We start from the raw sequence: 14,325 nt of genomic DNA on the forward strand, positions 1-14,325 counted from the left end.
GAATTCTTCCATGCGCCTACATTACATGGGCGCCAACGGCCATACCATGTTGAATACACCGGTTCTCGTCCGATCACCGAAGTTAAACAACATCGGGCGTGGTTAGTACTTGGATGGGTGACCACCTGGGAACACCACGTGCTGTTGGCTCCCTTTCATTTACTTTTTTTTTTATACCGCCCTCTTTCCATACCACCGTTCTGTTGTGACAAAGATTCTTGCTTAAGCATTTTAATCTACTGTAATGACCATAAGGTGCGAAATTGCAGTAAATATCTCAGTTTGAGGGAGAATGTGCTAACCAAGTTCGCCAGGAAGTCTTTGAAAACGACAAAACAGTACGAATCGGCAGATGTGTTCTGAAATACGTCAGCGCCTGTTGTTGTGTAGCGGTGTACAATTCCTACTTCGATATGTAATTATAAATTTATTCCTTAGTCGACTCGTCTCGTCTCGTCATCTCCTGCAGACGTTTCTTGTGCTTGCGCTGTTATATGGGCCACGACCCGAGCGGCAGCGAGCGGCAGTCGAGCAAAGTCGGGACAAGTCGGGACGGGGACAGGGACAGGGATAGGAAAGGTGCGAATGCACTGCAAATTACGCAAACACCTCGTCTGAGGCGAGGCGAGGCGAGGCGAGGCGAGGCGAGGAAGCTCACATCGCCAGCAGTGGCGCCCTCCAACAAGACTCTGCCACACCCCGCACAGGCCTTACGCCGGTCGGCCGCGCGCCAGCCCTCCTGCGCTGGACACCAGGGACAAGATGCGTCTTCCGCGAGTGTCGAAGGCTGCACGCGCCAAGCGGATGACAGGAGGTGCAACGAGAAGTTGCGCGTCTCACACACACGGCGGCGCGCCCGCTAATTCGGCAGTCGCTCTGCTGGCACGTCGGATTGCGGAAGGAAGTGCATACAATTACAATTCTGTTCGTGTTTTATGTTGTAAAGTTGTTAGCTTGTAACGATGTAATGTTAATAAATAAATTCATAAATCTCCAAAAAAAAAAAATACACGAAGCGCGTCCTTCCGGCTCATAAGTTTTGGATCTCAGGATTGCGTTCGCGCTAACGTGACGAATTGTCAATAAAAAAAAATGCGGCTGCTTTCGACCGAAAAGTATGATTTTGTGTGTGTTGGGATAAGAACCGAATGCGAATTCTTCCATGCGCCTACATTACATGGGCGCCAACGGCCATACCATGTTGAATACACCGGTTCTCGTCCGATCACCGAAGTTAAACAACATCGGGCGTGGTTAGTACTTGGATGGGTGACCACCTGGGAACACCACGTGCTGTTGGCTCCCTTTCATTTACTTTTTTTTTTATACCGCCCTCTTTCCATACCACCGTTCTGTTGTGACAAAGATTCTTGCTTAAGCATTTTAATCTACTGTAATGACCATAAGGTGCGAAATTGCAGTAAATATCTCAGTTTGAGGGAGAATGTGCTAACCAAGTTCGCCAGGAAGTCTTTGAAAACGACAAAACAGTACGAATCGGCAGATGTGTTCTGAAATACGTCAGCGCCTGTTGTTGTGTAGCGGTGTACAATTCCTACTTCGATATGTAATTATAAATTTATTCCTTAGTCGACTCGTCTCGTCTCGTCATCTCCTGCAGACGTTTCTTGTGCTTGCGCTGTTATATGGGCCACGACCCGAGCGGCAGCGAGCGGCAGTCGAGCAAAGTCGGGACAAGTCGGGACGGGGACAGGGACAGGGATAGGAAAGGTGCGAATGCACTGCAAATTACGCAAACACCTCGTCTGAGGCGAGGCGAGGCGAGGCGAGGCGAGGCGAGGAAGCTCACATCGCCAGCAGTGGCGCCCTCCAACAAGACTCTGCCACACCCCGCACAGGCCTTACGCCGGTCGGCCGCGCGCCAGCCCTCCTGCGCTGGACACCAGGGACAAGATGCGTCTTCCGCGAGTGTCGAAGGCTGCACGCGCCAAGCGGATGACAGGAGGTGCAACGAGAAGTTGCGCGTCTCACACACACGGCGGCGCGCCCGCTAATTCGGCAGTCGCTCTGCTGGCACGTCGGATTGCGGAAGGAAGTGCATACAATTACAATTCTGTTCGTGTTTTATGTTGTAAAGTTGTTAGCTTGTAACGATGTAATGTTAATAAATAAATTCATAAATCTCCAAAAAAAAAAAATACACGAAGCGCGTCCTTCCGGCTCATAAGTTTTGGATCTCAGGATTGCGTTCGCGCTAACGTGACGAATTGTCAATAAAAAAAAATGCGGCTGCTTTCGACCGAAAAGTATGATTTTGTGTGTGTTGGGATAAGAACCGAATGCGAATTCTTCCATGCGCCTACATTACATGGGCGCCAACGGCCATACCATGTTGAATACACCGGTTCTCGTCCGATCACCGAAGTTAAACAACATCGGGCGTGGTTAGTACTTGGATGGGTGACCACCTGGGAACACCACGTGCTGTTGGCTCCCTTTCATTTACTTTTTTTTTTATACCGCCCTCTTTCCATACCACCGTTCTGTTGTGACAAAGATTCTTGCTTAAGCATTTTAATCTACTGTAATGACCATAAGGTGCGAAATTGCAGTAAATATCTCAGTTTGAGGGAGAATGTGCTAACCAAGTTCGCCAGGAAGTCTTTGAAAACGACAAAACAGTACGAATCGGCAGATGTGTTCTGAAATACGTCAGCGCCTGTTGTTGTGTAGCGGTGTACAATTCCTACTTCGATATGTAATTATAAATTTATTCCTTAGTCGACTCGTCTCGTCTCGTCATCTCCTGCAGACGTTTCTTGTGCTTGCGCTGTTATATGGGCCACGACCCGAGCGGCAGCGAGCGGCAGTCGAGCAAAGTCGGGACAAGTCGGGACGGGGACAGGGACAGGGATAGGAAAGGTGCGAATGCACTGCAAATTACGCAAACACCTCGTCTGAGGCGAGGCGAGGCGAGGCGAGGCGAGGCGAGGAAGCTCACATCGCCAGCAGTGGCGCCCTCCAACAAGACTCTGCCACACCCCGCACAGGCCTTACGCCGGTCGGCCGCGCGCCAGCCCTCCTGCGCTGGACACCAGGGACAAGATGCGTCTTCCGCGAGTGTCGAAGGCTGCACGCGCCAAGCGGATGACAGGAGGTGCAACGAGAAGTTGCGCGTCTCACACACACGGCGGCGCGCCCGCTAATTCGGCAGTCGCTCTGCTGGCACGTCGGATTGCGGAAGGAAGTGCATACAATTACAATTCTGTTCGTGTTTTATGTTGTAAAGTTGTTAGCTTGTAACGATGTAATGTTAATAAATAAATTCATAAATCTCCAAAAAAAAAAAATACACGAAGCGCGTCCTTCCGGCTCATAAGTTTTGGATCTCAGGATTGCGTTCGCGCTAACGTGACGAATTGTCAATAAAAAAAAATGCGGCTGCTTTCGACCGAAAAGTATGATTTTGTGTGTGTTGGGATAAGAACCGAATGCGAATTCTTCCATGCGCCTACATTACATGGGCGCCAACGGCCATACCATGTTGAATACACCGGTTCTCGTCCGATCACCGAAGTTAAACAACATCGGGCGTGGTTAGTACTTGGATGGGTGACCACCTGGGAACACCACGTGCTGTTGGCTCCCTTTCATTTACTTTTTTTTTTATACCGCCCTCTTTCCATACCACCGTTCTGTTGTGACAAAGATTCTTGCTTAAGCATTTTAATCTACTGTAATGACCATAAGGTGCGAAATTGCAGTAAATATCTCAGTTTGAGGGAGAATGTGCTAACCAAGTTCGCCAGGAAGTCTTTGAAAACGACAAAACAGTACGAATCGGCAGATGTGTTCTGAAATACGTCAGCGCCTGTTGTTGTGTAGCGGTGTACAATTCCTACTTCGATATGTAATTATAAATTTATTCCTTAGTCGACTCGTCTCGTCTCGTCATCTCCTGCAGACGTTTCTTGTGCTTGCGCTGTTATATGGGCCACGACCCGAGCGGCAGCGAGCGGCAGTCGAGCAAAGTCGGGACAAGTCGGGACGGGGACAGGGACAGGGATAGGAAAGGTGCGAATGCACTGCAAATTACGCAAACACCTCGTCTGAGGCGAGGCGAGGCGAGGCGAGGCGAGGCGAGGAAGCTCACATCGCCAGCAGTGGCGCCCTCCAACAAGACTCTGCCACACCCCGCACAGGCCTTACGCCGGTCGGCCGCGCGCCAGCCCTCCTGCGCTGGACACCAGGGACAAGATGCGTCTTCCGCGAGTGTCGAAGGCTGCACGCGCCAAGCGGATGACAGGAGGTGCAACGAGAAGTTGCGCGTCTCACACACACGGCGGCGCGCCCGCTAATTCGGCAGTCGCTCTGCTGGCACGTCGGATTGCGGAAGGAAGTGCATACAATTACAATTCTGTTCGTGTTTTATGTTGTAAAGTTGTTAGCTTGTAACGATGTAATGTTAATAAATAAATTCATAAATCTCCAAAAAAAAAAAATACACGAAGCGCGTCCTTCCGGCTCATAAGTTTTGGATCTCAGGATTGCGTTCGCGCTAACGTGACGAATTGTCAATAAAAAAAAATGCGGCTGCTTTCGACCGAAAAGTATGATTTTGTGTGTGTTGGGATAAGAACCGAATGCGAATTCTTCCATGCGCCTACATTACATGGGCGCCAACGGCCATACCATGTTGAATACACCGGTTCTCGTCCGATCACCGAAGTTAAACAACATCGGGCGTGGTTAGTACTTGGATGGGTGACCACCTGGGAACACCACGTGCTGTTGGCTCCCTTTCATTTACTTTTTTTTTTATACCGCCCTCTTTCCATACCACCGTTCTGTTGTGACAAAGATTCTTGCTTAAGCATTTTAATCTACTGTAATGACCATAAGGTGCGAAATTGCAGTAAATATCTCAGTTTGAGGGAGAATGTGCTAACCAAGTTCGCCAGGAAGTCTTTGAAAACGACAAAACAGTACGAATCGGCAGATGTGTTCTGAAATACGTCAGCGCCTGTTGTTGTGTAGCGGTGTACAATTCCTACTTCGATATGTAATTATAAATTTATTCCTTAGTCGACTCGTCTCGTCTCGTCATCTCCTGCAGACGTTTCTTGTGCTTGCGCTGTTATATGGGCCACGACCCGAGCGGCAGCGAGCGGCAGTCGAGCAAAGTCGGGACAAGTCGGGACGGGGACAGGGACAGGGATAGGAAAGGTGCGAATGCACTGCAAATTACGCAAACACCTCGTCTGAGGCGAGGCGAGGCGAGGCGAGGCGAGGCGAGGAAGCTCACATCGCCAGCAGTGGCGCCCTCCAACAAGACTCTGCCACACCCCGCACAGGCCTTACGCCGGTCGGCCGCGCGCCAGCCCTCCTGCGCTGGACACCAGGGACAAGATGCGTCTTCCGCGAGTGTCGAAGGCTGCACGCGCCAAGCGGATGACAGGAGGTGCAACGAGAAGTTGCGCGTCTCACACACACGGCGGCGCGCCCGCTAATTCGGCAGTCGCTCTGCTGGCACGTCGGATTGCGGAAGGAAGTGCATACAATTACAATTCTGTTCGTGTTTTATGTTGTAAAGTTGTTAGCTTGTAACGATGTAATGTTAATAAATAAATTCATAAATCTCCAAAAAAAAAAAATACACGAAGCGCGTCCTTCCGGCTCATAAGTTTTGGATCTCAGGATTGCGTTCGCGCTAACGTGACGAATTGTCAATAAAAAAAAATGCGGCTGCTTTCGACCGAAAAGTATGATTTTGTGTGTGTTGGGATAAGAACCGAATGCGAATTCTTCCATGCGCCTACATTACATGGGCGCCAACGGCCATACCATGTTGAATACACCGGTTCTCGTCCGATCACCGAAGTTAAACAACATCGGGCGTGGTTAGTACTTGGATGGGTGACCACCTGGGAACACCACGTGCTGTTGGCTCCCTTTCATTTACTTTTTTTTTTATACCGCCCTCTTTCCATACCACCGTTCTGTTGTGACAAAGATTCTTGCTTAAGCATTTTAATCTACTGTAATGACCATAAGGTGCGAAATTGCAGTAAATATCTCAGTTTGAGGGAGAATGTGCTAACCAAGTTCGCCAGGAAGTCTTTGAAAACGACAAAACAGTACGAATCGGCAGATGTGTTCTGAAATACGTCAGCGCCTGTTGTTGTGTAGCGGTGTACAATTCCTACTTCGATATGTAATTATAAATTTATTCCTTAGTCGACTCGTCTCGTCTCGTCATCTCCTGCAGACGTTTCTTGTGCTTGCGCTGTTATATGGGCCACGACCCGAGCGGCAGCGAGCGGCAGTCGAGCAAAGTCGGGACAAGTCGGGACGGGGACAGGGACAGGGATAGGAAAGGTGCGAATGCACTGCAAATTACGCAAACACCTCGTCTGAGGCGAGGCGAGGCGAGGCGAGGCGAGGCGAGGAAGCTCACATCGCCAGCAGTGGCGCCCTCCAACAAGACTCTGCCACACCCCGCACAGGCCTTACGCCGGTCGGCCGCGCGCCAGCCCTCCTGCGCTGGACACCAGGGACAAGATGCGTCTTCCGCGAGTGTCGAAGGCTGCACGCGCCAAGCGGATGACAGGAGGTGCAACGAGAAGTTGCGCGTCTCACACACACGGCGGCGCGCCCGCTAATTCGGCAGTCGCTCTGCTGGCACGTCGGATTGCGGAAGGAAGTGCATACAATTACAATTCTGTTCGTGTTTTATGTTGTAAAGTTGTTAGCTTGTAACGATGTAATGTTAATAAATAAATTCATAAATCTCCAAAAAAAAAAAATACACGAAGCGCGTCCTTCCGGCTCATAAGTTTTGGATCTCAGGATTGCGTTCGCGCTAACGTGACGAATTGTCAATAAAAAAAAATGCGGCTGCTTTCGACCGAAAAGTATGATTTTGTGTGTGTTGGGATAAGAACCGAATGCGAATTCTTCCATGCGCCTACATTACATGGGCGCCAACGGCCATACCATGTTGAATACACCGGTTCTCGTCCGATCACCGAAGTTAAACAACATCGGGCGTGGTTAGTACTTGGATGGGTGACCACCTGGGAACACCACGTGCTGTTGGCTCCCTTTCATTTACTTTTTTTTTTATACCGCCCTCTTTCCATACCACCGTTCTGTTGTGACAAAGATTCTTGCTTAAGCATTTTAATCTACTGTAATGACCATAAGGTGCGAAATTGCAGTAAATATCTCAGTTTGAGGGAGAATGTGCTAACCAAGTTCGCCAGGAAGTCTTTGAAAACGACAAAACAGTACGAATCGGCAGATGTGTTCTGAAATACGTCAGCGCCTGTTGTTGTGTAGCGGTGTACAATTCCTACTTCGATATGTAATTATAAATTTATTCCTTAGTCGACTCGTCTCGTCTCGTCATCTCCTGCAGACGTTTCTTGTGCTTGCGCTGTTATATGGGCCACGACCCGAGCGGCAGCGAGCGGCAGTCGAGCAAAGTCGGGACAAGTCGGGACGGGGACAGGGACAGGGATAGGAAAGGTGCGAATGCACTGCAAATTACGCAAACACCTCGTCTGAGGCGAGGCGAGGCGAGGCGAGGCGAGGCGAGGAAGCTCACATCGCCAGCAGTGGCGCCCTCCAACAAGACTCTGCCACACCCCGCACAGGCCTTACGCCGGTCGGCCGCGCGCCAGCCCTCCTGCGCTGGACACCAGGGACAAGATGCGTCTTCCGCGAGTGTCGAAGGCTGCACGCGCCAAGCGGATGACAGGAGGTGCAACGAGAAGTTGCGCGTCTCACACACACGGCGGCGCGCCCGCTAATTCGGCAGTCGCTCTGCTGGCACGTCGGATTGCGGAAGGAAGTGCATACAATTACAATTCTGTTCGTGTTTTATGTTGTAAAGTTGTTAGCTTGTAACGATGTAATGTTAATAAATAAATTCATAAATCTCCAAAAAAAAAAAATACACGAAGCGCGTCCTTCCGGCTCATAAGTTTTGGATCTCAGGATTGCGTTCGCGCTAACGTGACGAATTGTCAATAAAAAAAAATGCGGCTGCTTTCGACCGAAAAGTATGATTTTGTGTGTGTTGGGATAAGAACCGAATGCGAATTCTTCCATGCGCCTACATTACATGGGCGCCAACGGCCATACCATGTTGAATACACCGGTTCTCGTCCGATCACCGAAGTTAAACAACATCGGGCGTGGTTAGTACTTGGATGGGTGACCACCTGGGAACACCACGTGCTGTTGGCTCCCTTTCATTTACTTTTTTTTTTATACCGCCCTCTTTCCATACCACCGTTCTGTTGTGACAAAGATTCTTGCTTAAGCATTTTAATCTACTGTAATGACCATAAGGTGCGAAATTGCAGTAAATATCTCAGTTTGAGGGAGAATGTGCTAACCAAGTTCGCCAGGAAGTCTTTGAAAACGACAAAACAGTACGAATCGGCAGATGTGTTCTGAAATACGTCAGCGCCTGTTGTTGTGTAGCGGTGTACAATTCCTACTTCGATATGTAATTATAAATTTATTCCTTAGTCGACTCGTCTCGTCTCGTCATCTCCTGCAGACGTTTCTTGTGCTTGCGCTGTTATATGGGCCACGACCCGAGCGGCAGCGAGCGGCAGTCGAGCAAAGTCGGGACAAGTCGGGACGGGGACAGGGACAGGGATAGGAAAGGTGCGAATGCACTGCAAATTACGCAAACACCTCGTCTGAGGCGAGGCGAGGCGAGGCGAGGCGAGGCGAGGAAGCTCACATCGCCAGCAGTGGCGCCCTCCAACAAGACTCTGCCACACCCCGCACAGGCCTTACGCCGGTCGGCCGCGCGCCAGCCCTCCTGCGCTGGACACCAGGGACAAGATGCGTCTTCCGCGAGTGTCGAAGGCTGCACGCGCCAAGCGGATGACAGGAGGTGCAACGAGAAGTTGCGCGTCTCACACACACGGCGGCGCGCCCGCTAATTCGGCAGTCGCTCTGCTGGCACGTCGGATTGCGGAAGGAAGTGCATACAATTACAATTCTGTTCGTGTTTTATGTTGTAAAGTTGTTAGCTTGTAACGATGTAATGTTAATAAATAAATTCATAAATCTCCAAAAAAAAAAAATACACGAAGCGCGTCCTTCCGGCTCATAAGTTTTGGATCTCAGGATTGCGTTCGCGCTAACGTGACGAATTGTCAATAAAAAAAAATGCGGCTGCTTTCGACCGAAAAGTATGATTTTGTGTGTGTTGGGATAAGAACCGAATGCGAATTCTTCCATGCGCCTACATTACATGGGCGCCAACGGCCATACCATGTTGAATACACCGGTTCTCGTCCGATCACCGAAGTTAAACAACATCGGGCGTGGTTAGTACTTGGATGGGTGACCACCTGGGAACACCACGTGCTGTTGGCTCCCTTTCATTTACTTTTTTTTTTATACCGCCCTCTTTCCATACCACCGTTCTGTTGTGACAAAGATTCTTGCTTAAGCATTTTAATCTACTGTAATGACCATAAGGTGCGAAATTGCAGTAAATATCTCAGTTTGAGGGAGAATGTGCTAACCAAGTTCGCCAGGAAGTCTTTGAAAACGACAAAACAGTACGAATCGGCAGATGTGTTCTGAAATACGTCAGCGCCTGTTGTTGTGTAGCGGTGTACAATTCCTACTTCGATATGTAATTATAAATTTATTCCTTAGTCGACTCGTCTCGTCTCGTCATCTCCTGCAGACGTTTCTTGTGCTTGCGCTGTTATATGGGCCACGACCCGAGCGGCAGCGAGCGGCAGTCGAGCAAAGTCGGGACAAGTCGGGACGGGGACAGGGACAGGGATAGGAAAGGTGCGAATGCACTGCAAATTACGCAAACACCTCGTCTGAGGCGAGGCGAGGCGAGGCGAGGCGAGGCGAGGAAGCTCACATCGCCAGCAGTGGCGCCCTCCAACAAGACTCTGCCACACCCCGCACAGGCCTTACGCCGGTCGGCCGCGCGCCAGCCCTCCTGCGCTGGACACCAGGGACAAGATGCGTCTTCCGCGAGTGTCGAAGGCTGCACGCGCCAAGCGGATGACAGGAGGTGCAACGAGAAGTTGCGCGTCTCACACACACGGCGGCGCGCCCGCTAATTCGGCAGTCGCTCTGCTGGCACGTCGGATTGCGGAAGGAAGTGCATACAATTACAATTCTGTTCGTGTTTTATGTTGTAAAGTTGTTAGCTTGTAACGATGTAATGTTAATAAATAAATTCATAAATCTCCAAAAAAAAAAAATACACGAAGCGCGTCCTTCCGGCTCATAAGTTTTGGATCTCAGGATTGCGTTCGCGCTAACGTGACGAATTGTCAATAAAAAAAAATGCGGCTGCTTTCGACCGAAAAGTATGATTTTGTGTGTGTTGGGATAAGAACCGAATGCGAATTCTTCCATGCGCCTACATTACATGGGCGCCAACGGCCATACCATGTTGAATACACCGGTTCTCGTCCGATCACCGAAGTTAAACAACATCGGGCGTGGTTAGTACTTGGATGGGTGACCACCTGGGAACACCACGTGCTGTTGGCTCCCTTTCATTTACTTTTTTTTTTATACCGCCCTCTTTCCATACCACCGTTCTGTTGTGACAAAGATTCTTGCTTAAGCATTTTAATCTACTGTAATGACCATAAGGTGCGAAATTGCAGTAAATATCTCAGTTTGAGGGAGAATGTGCTAACCAAGTTCGCCAGGAAGTCTTTGAAAACGACAAAACAGTACGAATCGGCAGATGTGTTCTGAAATACGTCAGCGCCTGTTGTTGTGTAGCGGTGTACAATTCCTACTTCGATATGTAATTATAAATTTATTCCTTAGTCGACTCGTCTCGTCTCGTCATCTCCTGCAGACGTTTCTTGTGCTTGCGCTGTTATATGGGCCACGACCCGAGCGGCAGCGAGCGGCAGTCGAGCAAAGTCGGGACAAGTCGGGACGGGGACAGGGACAGGGATAGGAAAGGTGCGAATGCACTGCAAATTACGCAAACACCTCGTCTGAGGCGAGGCGAGGCGAGGCGAGGCGAGGCGAGGAAGCTCACATCGCCAGCAGTGGCGCCCTCCAACAAGACTCTGCCACACCCCGCACAGGCCTTACGCCGGTCGGCCGCGCGCCAGCCCTCCTGCGCTGGACACCAGGGACAAGATGCGTCTTCCGCGAGTGTCGAAGGCTGCACGCGCCAAGCGGATGACAGGAGGTGCAACGAGAAGTTGCGCGTCTCACACACACGGCGGCGCGCCCGCTAATTCGGCAGTCGCTCTGCTGGCACGTCGGATTGCGGAAGGAAGTGCATACAATTACAATTCTGTTCGTGTTTTATGTTGTAAAGTTGTTAGCTTGTAACGATGTAATGTTAATAAATAAATTCATAAATCTCCAAAAAAAAAAAATACACGAAGCGCGTCCTTCCGGCTCATAAGTTTTGGATCTCAGGATTGCGTTCGCGCTAACGTGACGAATTGTCAATAAAAAAAAATGCGGCTGCTTTCGACCGAAAAGTATGATTTTGTGTGTGTTGGGATAAGAACCGAATGCGAATTCTTCCATGCGCCTACATTACATGGGCGCCAACGGCCATACCATGTTGAATACACCGGTTCTCGTCCGATCACCGAAGTTAAACAACATCGGGCGTGGTTAGTACTTGGATGGGTGACCACCTGGGAACACCACGTGCTGTTGGCTCCCTTTCATTTACTTTTTTTTTTATACCGCCCTCTTTCCATACCACCGTTCTGTTGTGACAAAGATTCTTGCTTAAGCATTTTAATCTACTGTAATGACCATAAGGTGCGAAATTGCAGTAAATATCTCAGTTTGAGGGAGAATGTGCTAACCAAGTTCGCCAGGAAGTCTTTGAAAACGACAAAACAGTACGAATCGGCAGATGTGTTCTGAAATACGTCAGCGCCTGTTGTTGTGTAGCGGTGTACAATTCCTACTTCGATATGTAATTATAAATTTATTCCTTAGTCGACTCGTCTCGTCTCGTCATCTCCTGCAGACGTTTCTTGTGCTTGCGCTGTTATATGGGCCACGACCCGAGCGGCAGCGAGCGGCAGTCGAGCAAAGTCGGGACAAGTCGGGACGGGGACAGGGACAGGGATAGGAAAGGTGCGAATGCACTGCAAATTACGCAAACACCTCGTCTGAGGCGAGGCGAGGCGAGGCGAGGCGAGGCGAGGAAGCTCACATCGCCAGCAGTGGCGCCCTCCAACAAGACTCTGCCACACCCCGCACAGGCCTTACGCCGGTCGGCCGCGCGCCAGCCCTCCTGCGCTGGACACCAGGGACAAGATGCGTCTTCCGCGAGTGTCGAAGGCTGCACGCGCCAAGCGGATGACAGGAGGTGCAACGAGAAGTTGCGCGTCTCACACACACGGCGGCGCGCCCGCTAATTCGGCAGTCGCTCTGCTGGCACGTCGGATTGCGGAAGGAAGTGCATACAATTACAATTCTGTTCGTGTTTTATGTTGTAAAGTTGTTAGCTTGTAACGATGTAATGTTAATAAATAAATTCATAAATCTCCAAAAAAAAAAAATACACGAAGCGCGTCCTTCCGGCTCATAAGTTTTGGATCTCAGGATTGCGTTCGCGCTAACGTGACGAATTGTCAATAAAAAAAAATGCGGCTGCTTTCGACCGAAAAGTATGATTTTGTGTGTGTTGGGATAAGAACCGAATGCGAATTCTTCCATGCGCCTACATTACATGGGCGCCAACGGCCATACCATGTTGAATACACCGGTTCTCGTCCGATCACCGAAGTTAAACAACATCGGGCGTGGTTAGTACTTGGATGGGTGACCACCTGGGAACACCACGTGCTGTTGGCTCCCTTTCATTTACTTTTTTTTTTATACCGCCCTCTTTCCATACCACCGTTCTGTTGTGACAAAGATTCTTGCTTAAGCATTTTAATCTACTGTAATGACCATAAGGTGCGAAATTGCAGTAAATATCTCAGTTTGAGGGAGAATGTGCTAACCAAGTTCGCCAGGAAGTCTTTGAAAACGACAAAACAGTACGAATCGGCAGATGTGTTCTGAAATACGTCAGCGCCTGTTGTTGTGTAGCGGTGTACAATTCCTACTTCGATATGTAATTATAAATTTATTCCTTAGTCGACTCGTCTCGTCTCGTCATCTCCTGCAGACGTTTCTTGTGCTTGCGCTGTTATATGGGCCACGACCCGAGCGGCAGCGAGCGGCAGTCGAGCAAAGTCGGGACAAGTCGGGACGGGGACAGGGACAGGGATAGGAAAGGTGCGAATGCACTGCAAATTACGCAAACACCTCGTCTGAGGCGAGGCGAGGCGAGGCGAGGCGAGGCGAGGAAGCTCACATCGCCAGCAGTGGCGCCCTCCAACAAGACTCTGCCACACCCCGCACAGGCCTTACGCCGGTCGGCCGCGCGCCAGCCCTCCTGCGCTGGACACCAGGGACAAGATGCGTCTTCCGCGAGTGTCGAAGGCTGCACGCGCCAAGCGGATGACAGGAGGTGCAACGAGAAGTTGCGCGTCTCACACACACGGCGGCGCGCCCGCTAATTCGGCAGTCGCTCTGCTGGCACGTCGGATTGCGGAAGGAAGTGCATACAATTACAATTCTGTTCGTGTTTTATGTTGTAAAGTTGTTAGCTTGTAACGATGTAATGTTAATAAATAAATTCATAAATCTCCAAAAAAAAAAAATACACGAAGCGCGTCCTTCCGGCTCATAAGTTTTGGATCTCAGGATTGCGTTCGCGCTAACGTGACGAATTGTCAATAAAAAAAAATGCGGCTGCTTTCGACCGAAAAGTATGATTTTGTGTGTGTTGGGATAAGAACCGAATGCGAATTCTTCCATGCGCCTACATTACATGGGCGCCAACGGCCATACCATGTTGAATACACCGGTTCTCGTCCGATCACCGAAGTTAAACAACATCGGGCGTGGTTAGTACTTGGATGGGTGACCACCTGGGAACACCACGTGCTGTTGGCTCCCTTTCATTTACTTTTTTTTTTATACCGCCCTCTTTCCATACCACCGTTCTGTTGTGACAAAGATTCTTGCTTAAGCATTTTAATCTACTGTAATGACCATAAGGTGCGAAATTGCAGTAAATATCTCAGTTTGAGGGAGAATGTGCTAACCAAGTTCGCCAGGAAGTCTTTGAAAACGACAAAACAGTACGAATCGGCAGATGTGTTCTGAAATACGTCAGCGCCTGTTGTTGTGTAGCGGTGTACAATTCCTACTTCGATATGTAATTATAAATTTATTCCTTAGTCGACTCGTCTCGTCTCGTCATCTCCTGCAGACGTTTCTTGTGCTTGCGCTGTTATATGGGCC

At 49.8% G+C, this 14,325-nt stretch overlaps 13 non-coding genes across 13 annotated transcripts; all 13 read left to right on the forward strand.

Moving 5' to 3' along the window:
• Positions 1 to 31: 31 nt before the first annotated feature.
• LOC124560671 lies at positions 32 to 150 on the forward strand. The gene has a single exon (XR_006969226.1). It is a non-coding gene; the product is annotated as a 5S ribosomal RNA (ribosomal RNA).
• A 1,033-nt stretch (positions 151 to 1,183) lies between these two features.
• On the forward strand, positions 1,184 to 1,302 carry LOC124560683. Its single transcript, XR_006969237.1, has one exon. It is a non-coding gene; the product is annotated as a 5S ribosomal RNA (ribosomal RNA).
• Positions 1,303 to 2,335: 1,033 nt separating this feature from the next.
• On the forward strand, positions 2,336 to 2,454 carry LOC124560695. Its single transcript, XR_006969248.1, has one exon. It is a non-coding gene; the product is annotated as a 5S ribosomal RNA (ribosomal RNA).
• A 1,033-nt stretch (positions 2,455 to 3,487) lies between these two features.
• Positions 3,488 to 3,606, forward strand: LOC124560707. Its single transcript, XR_006969259.1, has one exon. It is a non-coding gene; the product is annotated as a 5S ribosomal RNA (ribosomal RNA).
• A 1,033-nt stretch (positions 3,607 to 4,639) lies between these two features.
• Positions 4,640 to 4,758, forward strand: LOC124560709. Its single transcript, XR_006969261.1, has one exon. It is a non-coding gene; the product is annotated as a 5S ribosomal RNA (ribosomal RNA).
• Positions 4,759 to 5,791: 1,033 nt separating this feature from the next.
• Positions 5,792 to 5,910, forward strand: LOC124560672. Its single transcript, XR_006969227.1, has one exon. It is a non-coding gene; the product is annotated as a 5S ribosomal RNA (ribosomal RNA).
• A 1,033-nt stretch (positions 5,911 to 6,943) lies between these two features.
• On the forward strand, positions 6,944 to 7,062 carry LOC124560673. Its single transcript, XR_006969228.1, has one exon. It is a non-coding gene; the product is annotated as a 5S ribosomal RNA (ribosomal RNA).
• A 1,033-nt stretch (positions 7,063 to 8,095) lies between these two features.
• On the forward strand, positions 8,096 to 8,214 carry LOC124560674. Its single transcript, XR_006969229.1, has one exon. It is a non-coding gene; the product is annotated as a 5S ribosomal RNA (ribosomal RNA).
• A 1,033-nt stretch (positions 8,215 to 9,247) lies between these two features.
• LOC124560675 lies at positions 9,248 to 9,366 on the forward strand. Its single transcript, XR_006969230.1, has one exon. It is a non-coding gene; the product is annotated as a 5S ribosomal RNA (ribosomal RNA).
• Positions 9,367 to 10,399: 1,033 nt separating this feature from the next.
• On the forward strand, positions 10,400 to 10,518 carry LOC124560676. Its single transcript, XR_006969231.1, has one exon. It is a non-coding gene; the product is annotated as a 5S ribosomal RNA (ribosomal RNA).
• Positions 10,519 to 11,551: 1,033 nt separating this feature from the next.
• LOC124560678 lies at positions 11,552 to 11,670 on the forward strand. Its single transcript, XR_006969232.1, has one exon. It is a non-coding gene; the product is annotated as a 5S ribosomal RNA (ribosomal RNA).
• A 1,033-nt stretch (positions 11,671 to 12,703) lies between these two features.
• Positions 12,704 to 12,822, forward strand: LOC124560679. The gene has a single exon (XR_006969233.1). It is a non-coding gene; the product is annotated as a 5S ribosomal RNA (ribosomal RNA).
• Positions 12,823 to 13,855: 1,033 nt separating this feature from the next.
• LOC124560680 lies at positions 13,856 to 13,974 on the forward strand. The gene has a single exon (XR_006969234.1). It is a non-coding gene; the product is annotated as a 5S ribosomal RNA (ribosomal RNA).
• The last annotated feature ends 351 nt before the right edge of the window (positions 13,975 to 14,325 follow it).

This window comes from Schistocerca americana, unplaced genomic scaffold (assembly GCF_021461395.2).
Source record: "Schistocerca americana isolate TAMUIC-IGC-003095 unplaced genomic scaffold, iqSchAmer2.1 HiC_scaffold_1104, whole genome shotgun sequence".
Lineage (NCBI taxonomy): Eukaryota > Metazoa > Arthropoda > Insecta > Orthoptera > Acrididae > Schistocerca > Schistocerca americana.